This window comes from Ochotona princeps, chromosome 2 (genome assembly GCF_030435755.1).
Source record: "Ochotona princeps isolate mOchPri1 chromosome 2, mOchPri1.hap1, whole genome shotgun sequence".
NCBI lineage: Eukaryota > Metazoa > Chordata > Mammalia > Lagomorpha > Ochotonidae > Ochotona > Ochotona princeps.
In genome coordinates, this window is record NC_080833.1 from 56,774,298 (window position 1) to 56,782,964 (window position 8,667).

The following is an 8,667-nucleotide window of genomic DNA, read 5'->3' on the forward strand; positions in this document are numbered from 1 at the left end:
CATCCCCACCAGTAGTAGAGTAGGGTTCCCTCTTCCCCACATCCTTGCCAGCAAATGTTGTTGACGGTTTTTTGCATGAGAGCCATCCTTGCTGGTGTTAGGTGGTACCTCAGTGATGTCTTAATTTGAATTTCCCTTATTGCCAGGGAACTTGAGCATTTTTTCATGTGTTTGTTTGCCATTTGGGTTTGTTCCTTTGTGAAATGTCTGCCCATTTCCCCGTGCCCACTTCTTCAATGGTTTGTTTGCTTTGGTGTTTTGGTTGTTCTGGAGATCTTTGTATATCCTGGAGATTAGCACCCTATCACCTATGTCGTGCGCAAAGATCTTCTCCCATTCTGTGGGTTGCTTTTTTACTTTGTTGATTGTTACCCTTGCTGTACAAAAGTTTCTTAGTTTGGTGAAGTCCCATTTGTTTATTTTGTTCTTTATTGCTAGTGCTTTTTATGTCTTTTTTAGGAAGTCAGGTCCTATAGCTAAGTCTTGCAGGGTGTTTCCAACATTTTCTTCTAAAAGTTTGAAGATTTCTGGATGTAGGTTTAGGTCTTTTATCCATTTAAATTTGATGTTAGTGTATGGTGAAAGATATGGATCTATCTTCTGGTTTCTGCAGGCTATTAACCAGTTGTCCCAACAGCATTTATTGAAGAGACCTTCCCATTTGCTTGGATTATTGTCTGTCTTTTTGTCAAAGATTATTTGGCTGTATCTGTGTGGGTTCCCTTCTGTTGTTTCTATTCTGTGCCATTGATGCTCCTATCTCTCTTTGTGCCAGTACCAGGTTGTCTTAAAAACCACTGCCCTATAGTATGTCCAGAGGTCTGGGACTGTGATTCCCCCTGCTAATTTCCTATTCTTCAGGATGATTCTAACTGTTCATGATTTTTTCTATTTCCAAATGAACCTTTGTATCATTTTTTTCCAGTTTAATGAAGAATGTTTTGGGTATTTTGATTGGGGTTGCATTGAGTGTATATATTGCTTTTGGTAGTATAGACATTTTAATGATATTGATTTTACCCATCCAGGAATATGGTATGTTTCTTTTGAGGTCTTCCTTGATTTCTTTTTTAAGTGTTTTGTAGTTTTCTTAATAGAGGTCTTTTACATTTTTGGTTAGATTTATGCCTAAATACTTCATACTTTTCTCTGTTATTTTGAATGGTACCTTGCTGGTTAGATCTATTTCCATCTTGGGGCTGTTTGCATACACTATGGCTGTTGATTTTTGTTCATTAATTTTGTACCCTTCCACTCTACCAAACTCTCATATAAGTTCTAGCAACCTCTGTTTTGAGTCTCTTCGTTCTTCTATGTAAAGGATTATGTCATCTGCGAATAGTGAAAGCTTGACTTCTTCATTTCCCATTTGAATTCCTTTAATTTCTTTTTCTTATCTTATGAGCTCTGCGAGTACCTCTAGGACTATGTTGAATAGCAGTGGTAATAGCAGACATCATTGTCTTGTTCCAGATCTCAGTGGGAAGGGATCCATTTTTTCTCTAATCAGTATGATGCTGGCATTGGGTTTTTCATATATTGCTTTGATTATGTTGTGAATTGTTCCTTCTATGCCTACCTTGGTTAGGGTTTTTAACATAGTGGTGTTGGATTTTGTCAAAAGCTTTTTCTGCGTCTATTGATACTATTATATGATTTTTTGTTATCAGTTTTTGAATGTGATGTATCACATTTATGGATTTCCGTATGTTGAACCATCCCTGCATTCCCGGGATGAATCCTAATTGGTCCGGATGAATGATCTGTCTGATGTTTTTTTGAATTCTATTGGCTAGGATTTTGTTGAGCATCTTAGCATCAATGTTCATCAGGGAGATCAGTCTGTAGTTTTCCTTCTCTGTTAATTCTTTTTCTGGTTTTGGGATTAAGGTGATGTTGGCTTCATAGAATGAGTTTGGAAGGGTTGCTTCCTTTTCTATTGTTTTGAAGAGCTTAGAAAGAATTGGGGTTAGCTCTGTTTGGAATGTTTTGTAGAATTCTGCGGTAAAGCCATCTGGGCCTGGGCTTTTCTTTCTTGGGAGATCTTTAATCACTGACTCTATCTTTACTTCGGTTATGGGTTTATTTAGGTCTTCTGTTGCCTCTGAGGCAAGTTTTGGTAAGTGATGGGAGTCTAGCAACCTTTGAACTTCCTGGTGTTTTTCTGATTTGTTGGAGTACAGTTTTTTGTAGTAATTTCTAATTATTTTCTTGATGGTTGCAGTGTCTGTTTTTATGTTGCCTTTTTCATCTTTGATGCCGCTAATTCTTGCTTTCTCTTGTTTTTTCTTTGTCTATCGGGCCAGTGGGGTGTCTATTTTATTTATCTTCTCAAGAAACCAGCTTTTTGATTCATTGATTTTGTGTATAGTTTTTTTGATTTCTATTTGATTTATCTCCTCCCTTGTTTTGATAATGTCTTGTTTCCTATTGTTTATGGGGTAATTTTGCTGTTGTTTTTCCAATTCCTGGAGGTGTGTGCTTAATTCCTTTATTTGATGCCTTTCTTGGGCCTTGACATGAGCACTAATTCGTATAAGCTTACCAAGTAACACTGCTTTGGCAGTGTCCCACAAGTTTTAGACTGTTGTATTTGAGTTTTCATTGGTTTGCATAAGTTTTTTGATATTGTCCTTAATTTCTTCTCTAACCCATTTTTTGTTTAATAGCATATTGTTCAACCTCCAAGAGTTTCTATATTTCCTGGGGCATTTTGAATTGTTGATTTCCAGTTTCATTACGTGGTGGTCTGAGAAGGTATATGGTATGATTCTGATTTTTTTGAAGTTACTTAGACGTGTTTTGTGCCCTATCATGTGGCCTATCCTGGAGAAGGTGCCATGCACTGCTGAAAAAAACATGTAATATGCGGTGTTAGGATGAAATGTTGTATATATATTTACTAAGTCCAGTTGTTTCACTGTTTGTGTGAGCTCTATAGCTTTTCTGTTGAGCTTTTGTCTTATTGATCTATCTATTGGTGTTAATGGAGTGTTCAGATCTCCCACGATTATTGTACATTCATCCATATCTCCCTTTAAGTGTATAAGTAATTGTTTCACTTAGCTGGATGCATCTGGACTTGGAGCATATATGTTAAAGATGGTAATCACTTCCTAGTGGATCATTCCTTTCAACAATATAAAATATCCTTGTGTGTCCTTTTTGATGTTTGTCATGTTGAAGTCTATATCATCTGAAAGTAGGACCACAACACCAGTCTTTTTTTCTCATCCATAGGCGTGAAATATCCTTTTCCATCCCTTCAGTTTCAGTTTCTTAGCATCTTTTTTGTTTAGATGCGTCTCTTGTAGGCAGCAGAGAGTTGGGTCCTGTTTGTCGATCCAATCTGTTAATCTATGTCTTTTGATTGATGAATTTATGCCATTTGTGTTAAGGATTAATATTGAGAGATTGCGATTTTGTCCTGCCATGCACGTGTGTTTTTGTGGGCGTTGGTATCTGATGATCTTACCTTGCGTGGGTTCTAGGGGGGAGGTCTTCCCATTTGCCATCCTTGCTTACGGTTTGCTTCCTTTTTCTCTTGGAGTAGTGCATTTGTAAGGAGATTTTGTAGAGCTGGTTTTGTGCTGGCATATTCTTGTAGTTTCTCCTTGCTATGGAAGTATCTTGTTTCATTCTCAAATACAAATAAGATCTTTGCTGGGTACATTATTCTTGGTTGACAGTTGTTCTGTTGCAGGATTTGGAAGGCTTTATTCCATTTCCTTCTTGCTTGGAGCTTCTGTTCTGAGAAGTCAGCGGTGATCCTGATGGACCTGCCTCTAAATGTAAGCTTGTCTATGCTTCCTTCTAGTCTCAGGATTCTTTCTTTGTCTTTGTTGGAGGGGAGCTTGATTACCATGTGTCTGGGTGAAGATCTCTTTGGGTCAAATCTGTGGGGCGTTCTCTGGCCTTCCTGGATTTGGACTGGGCTCATGTTCCAAGTGTTCTGGAAGTTCTCCTGTATAATTTCATCAAGCACCGGTTGTATACCTGTCTCTCTTTCCACTCCTTTTGGAAGGCCTATAATTCTGATATTTGACTTCTTGATGTTGTCATTCAATTCCTGCATAGCCTTCGTGGCTCCATTTGATTAATAATCTGCCTGCTTTCATTCTGAGAATCTTCCAATTTGGATAGCCTGTCTGCTGCAATAGTTCTGTTGGATAAGCTGTCAACTCTGTGCTTCAGGTCAAGGATCTCATTTTTGACTAATTTTGTTTCTGTGATCATGTGGTTTTTGAATTCCTTAAGTTCCTCCCATCATTTGTCATTGTCTCTGAAGAGTGATATAATTATGTTTCTGAACTCCTTGTGTAATAGGTTGTCAATTTCCTCATCTGTCATCTCTGCGATTGACCAGGCCTTTTGGTGACTTTTTGGGGTGGCGCTGGCTCCTTCCTCTGACTCATTTATTTTCCTGTGACCTTGCCCCATGTCTATGTGATATAAGGTATTGCTGGCTTCAAACCCTTGACCTCTGCTGCCACCTAGTGGGTGGCCTGAGGTCTTGCTGACCTAGATTTTTTTCTTCTTTGTGGCGCCTGGATTCCCCTCTCCCTACTTCTTCAGTCTGAGGTCTTGTGGGCTCTTTACCACCAGGCGATATTTATGGTTTTGAATGTCCCTTCTGTGGAGTTCTTGTGGCCCTGGGATTGGCGCCACCCAGTTTGGGGTACTCCAGTTCCCAGGATCGGCCAGGCTCTTTGTTTCTGTGCCTGGTTGCCCTCTCTGGCCCGTCTGCCCAGATCCAAGCCTACCTAGATCCAAGCCAACAGTTCAGGCACCTTTCACCATGTTTTGTCCCAAAATTCACCTGCTAAGGGCAGGCACTTCCCTGTGTTAGCGACTCAGAGATTTGCTCCCTGAATTTCGCTTGTCCGATTTTGCTTGAGTCTCTGCAGCCCAGGGCTCCCTCTTTGTCCTTCTCAGGTTACTGATCCCAGTCTTTCTCATTAGTTTAGCTGCTGTGTGCAGCTTTTGTCAGTCCTGGTGGGACTGGGGGATTTCCCACAGTGTTCCCCGTGGTTCTTTTTCTCTCGTGCTCACTTCAGACTGCTCCTATCCCTAACTTTTAGGAGCCTTGATTACCTCGGTCTAGCTCCGTCGGCCATCTTGACTGTCTTAATTCTTTTCAGTAGCATCATTTTCTTCAAGAAGGTATTGACTTTCTTTTTCATTTCTTCAGCGACACATTAGCCATTCAGTACCATGATATTTAACTTAATGGTGTTGTTAATTTCTTTGTATTTTTCTTCCTGTTGTTGATTTTGTATTGTGGCTTTTCATTTAAGGAATGTATAGTAACTGTGTAATGGAGACTATCGTATCCAGATGTGAGAATACAATGCAGTATGCATCTCTACTTCCAGACAAAGATGGACTCCCAATGAAACTGCTTACTATATGTTGACAATAGGATCCTGAACTCTCTGCCATTGTCTAAGCCCTCAATGATGAACATATGATTGTGTATGAAGAAGTATACTATATTAAATATGTATAGGAACTCGATTGTGCGGGAGTTGCAGGGGATAAGAGAAATCCCATGATGTATGGAACTGTATCATAAAATGATAATAAAAACATAAAATTTTTAAAAAGGTAATAAAGTTCACATATGACTTCAGATTCATGCCAATTCAATCACAGATATGCCACAGCAGATTAAGCTGCTACTTGTGCTGTCAGCATCCATATCGAAGTGCTCATTTGAGTGTCAGCTGCCCCACTTGCAACTCAACTTCTTGCGAATGTTTCTGGAAAGGCAGTAACAGATGATTTAAGTGTTTGGCCCATTGCTAACCATATGGGAAACCAAGATAAGTGTAGGGGTTTTTATTTATTTGTTTATTTATTTTTTGCCTTACCTATGTTTTTTTTTATATATACACTCTACTAATGTCAATTTAATATACGTGTTGCTATATAGTTATCTTCTTTGACGATGAATTTATTTTAATCATATCTCTTTGGACTGGGTACAATGAGATTAGAACTCTACAAACTAAATTAAAAGCCAGAGTCTTGTAAGTAGTTTTTTTTTTTCATTCTTAAAGACTTTAACATTGTAATAATTTCTTACAGCAACTCTAGGCAAGAACAAAGCTGAAGAGTTCTCTTCATGTAGCAGTTCAATGGAAATGACATATTAAGTATCATTGTCCAAATTACATAACTTTGCTGGGCAGTTTACAGCTTCTCAAACTTTAAAGTTAGATTGGATACTGATACCATTTCATTTTCTTTGTTTTTTGAATTGATTTTTACACAGCTCTTGTATTTTCACAACAAGTTACAAAATGTAGCCTCTTAGGATACCATAGAAGTAGACACTGTGAGCTGTTAAAACTAGTACTTCATAGTCTTCAAGAAACACAAGGGGTTTTTGGAGTCAGATTCCAGTTCTATGTGAAAGTTTGACCAAATTATTTAACTCTAGGAACTTCATTTTTCTTTGTAGCAAAACAAGAATATTAATTCTATAGATATAATTTTTAGAGGCTAATTAGTGGAATATCTCACATTAATAAATACTTTGAAAGTGGTAAGTGTGATTCAAGGAAAATTTGTGCCACTAGCTAGTAGGAAGAATTACTGAGCAATCAAAAATTTTATTTGTGCTTAGATGCGGTGAATAAGTAATATGATAGTTGTCGTATTTGGAATAAAATTTCAAATTATTGGGAAAATTTCAGATGGTGTCAGAAATCAAACTTTAAATAAGATAAAAAATTTCAAGGTAGGTTTTGTAGCATTTATTTTCTGTTTTCCTGCTTGTTTTAGTAGTAAGTTGTAAAAATGGGTGTAGTATCAGCATTGAAAGCTTTACACACACTACGTGCACTCAGTGTCTAAGTGTTCTTTTTTAGTTCTAAGTTTCAGAAGTTACTTTCCAAGTGATTCAGAGATTACCGCATTTCCGTTAATTGAAGGATGTGTCTAGAGCTTCATTCATTGAAAATCTTCCTAATAGAGAACCAGAAGAATGTGCTATGTTATATTCCTTAAACTTAATAAAACTGTGGATTATGGAATAATATTTGCATAGAATTATTGGAATATGGACTCCTTTTTATATCTGCTGGTATATTCTGTTTCAGAATATAGTAAAAAGACTGTCTAAATTGTCATGAGCATTTTCAGTTATCAATTATTTCTTGATATCGTCTTAAAATTTTGTTAGCTCTTTCCCTTGGCTGTGAAAAATATAACCAACATGGAAAAATTATTGATTGTATACTTATTGTTTCCCAAACAAGTATTTATTAGCAGATTGATGTATATAGCTTAATTTAATTACTTTCCTTAAACTAGACTCATTTATTTACCAGTGGGACAGTTCTCTAATTCCTCAGATAGGTAAGGTATCCTAGAAAGCAAGTTTTTTTAACTTACTCAACATGAGTTTTCAAGTTAAGCTCTTGACTGACTTAAATGTCCAATGTTGAAACTTAGATTCTAGCTTTGAATTTGAAAAGCAACTTCTAAGTCATATTTATGGAATATTATCAGTGATTATATGAACAATCCCAATTTTGGTGCAATTGTATCTGTAGAACATTATAACCATTAAATATGCCTCTTTCCCTCTTCACACTCTGATATCAGACAACTATCAACACAGGAGATGATATATACACCCTCATTTGTAACACTTGCATCCTGGAAAATGAATAGAAAGGAGCCAGGAAAAGATTGGTTGATTGAAAAATGTAGAAAGTGGCCAGAGTAGGAATTCTTTTCTATTCAGTGACCTCAGGCTTAAAGCTTAGCCATTTTTCAGTAATTTAATTTTACAGTTTTAAAAATAAAAGGCAGATGGCTCTCTTTGTGGAATTCTTTTCATATGCCATGCCTACAGACAAAAAATAATGAACTAATATTGATTTATGGTGTCATGTAATTTTCTGACAGTCTCCTGTTACCTTTAACTTCTCTCTCTCTCTATATATATTTTTTTTTGGCAGAGGGGAGATTTATAGTCTTATTCATGGAATATAAGTATAGAAATAAGTATCTTATTAAAAATTTACAGGGGCAAAAGTTGTGCAGAAAAATTGTATCCAGTTATAATACTTACTTAAATCTTTGATATTAATTTACAATTTCTATCTTTTATATCTTTATATTTCTATTGAAAAGTATTTTTAGTCAATGTTTCTAATCTTAAAGCATGAATTTGCATCTGTAAATGAAGAAATCACATAGATGTGTCTGTGTCTTCAAACTAGTATTACCTATTGAAAAGTGAGGCTGATCATCTTCAATATTATATGTAATGCTTTTGAGCATAGCAAAGATACTAATGTTAAGAAACCAAATATCATTCCTTACCAATATCCATTTCCTATAATCTGTAGGACATAAAGGAATAATTTAAAAATTAAAGTAGTTAAAAGTATTAATACTGGATGTTAATGATGTAATATGTTCTTTTTTCCAGTCAGGAGATTCCAGAGTTCTTAACTATCATTAAAGAGAAGTGGCAACAAAACCCCCCACTGTTACTTCACGATCAGTTTATTAATAGATATATTTGTAAGTATTTATGCTCTATATTTCACAAAAGTCATTACATGCACTTGCTTTGATATTCACATGCTTTTAATATATTGCTTAATCACTGAGACATTTTGATATTTGACAGGCCTCAGTGACTAC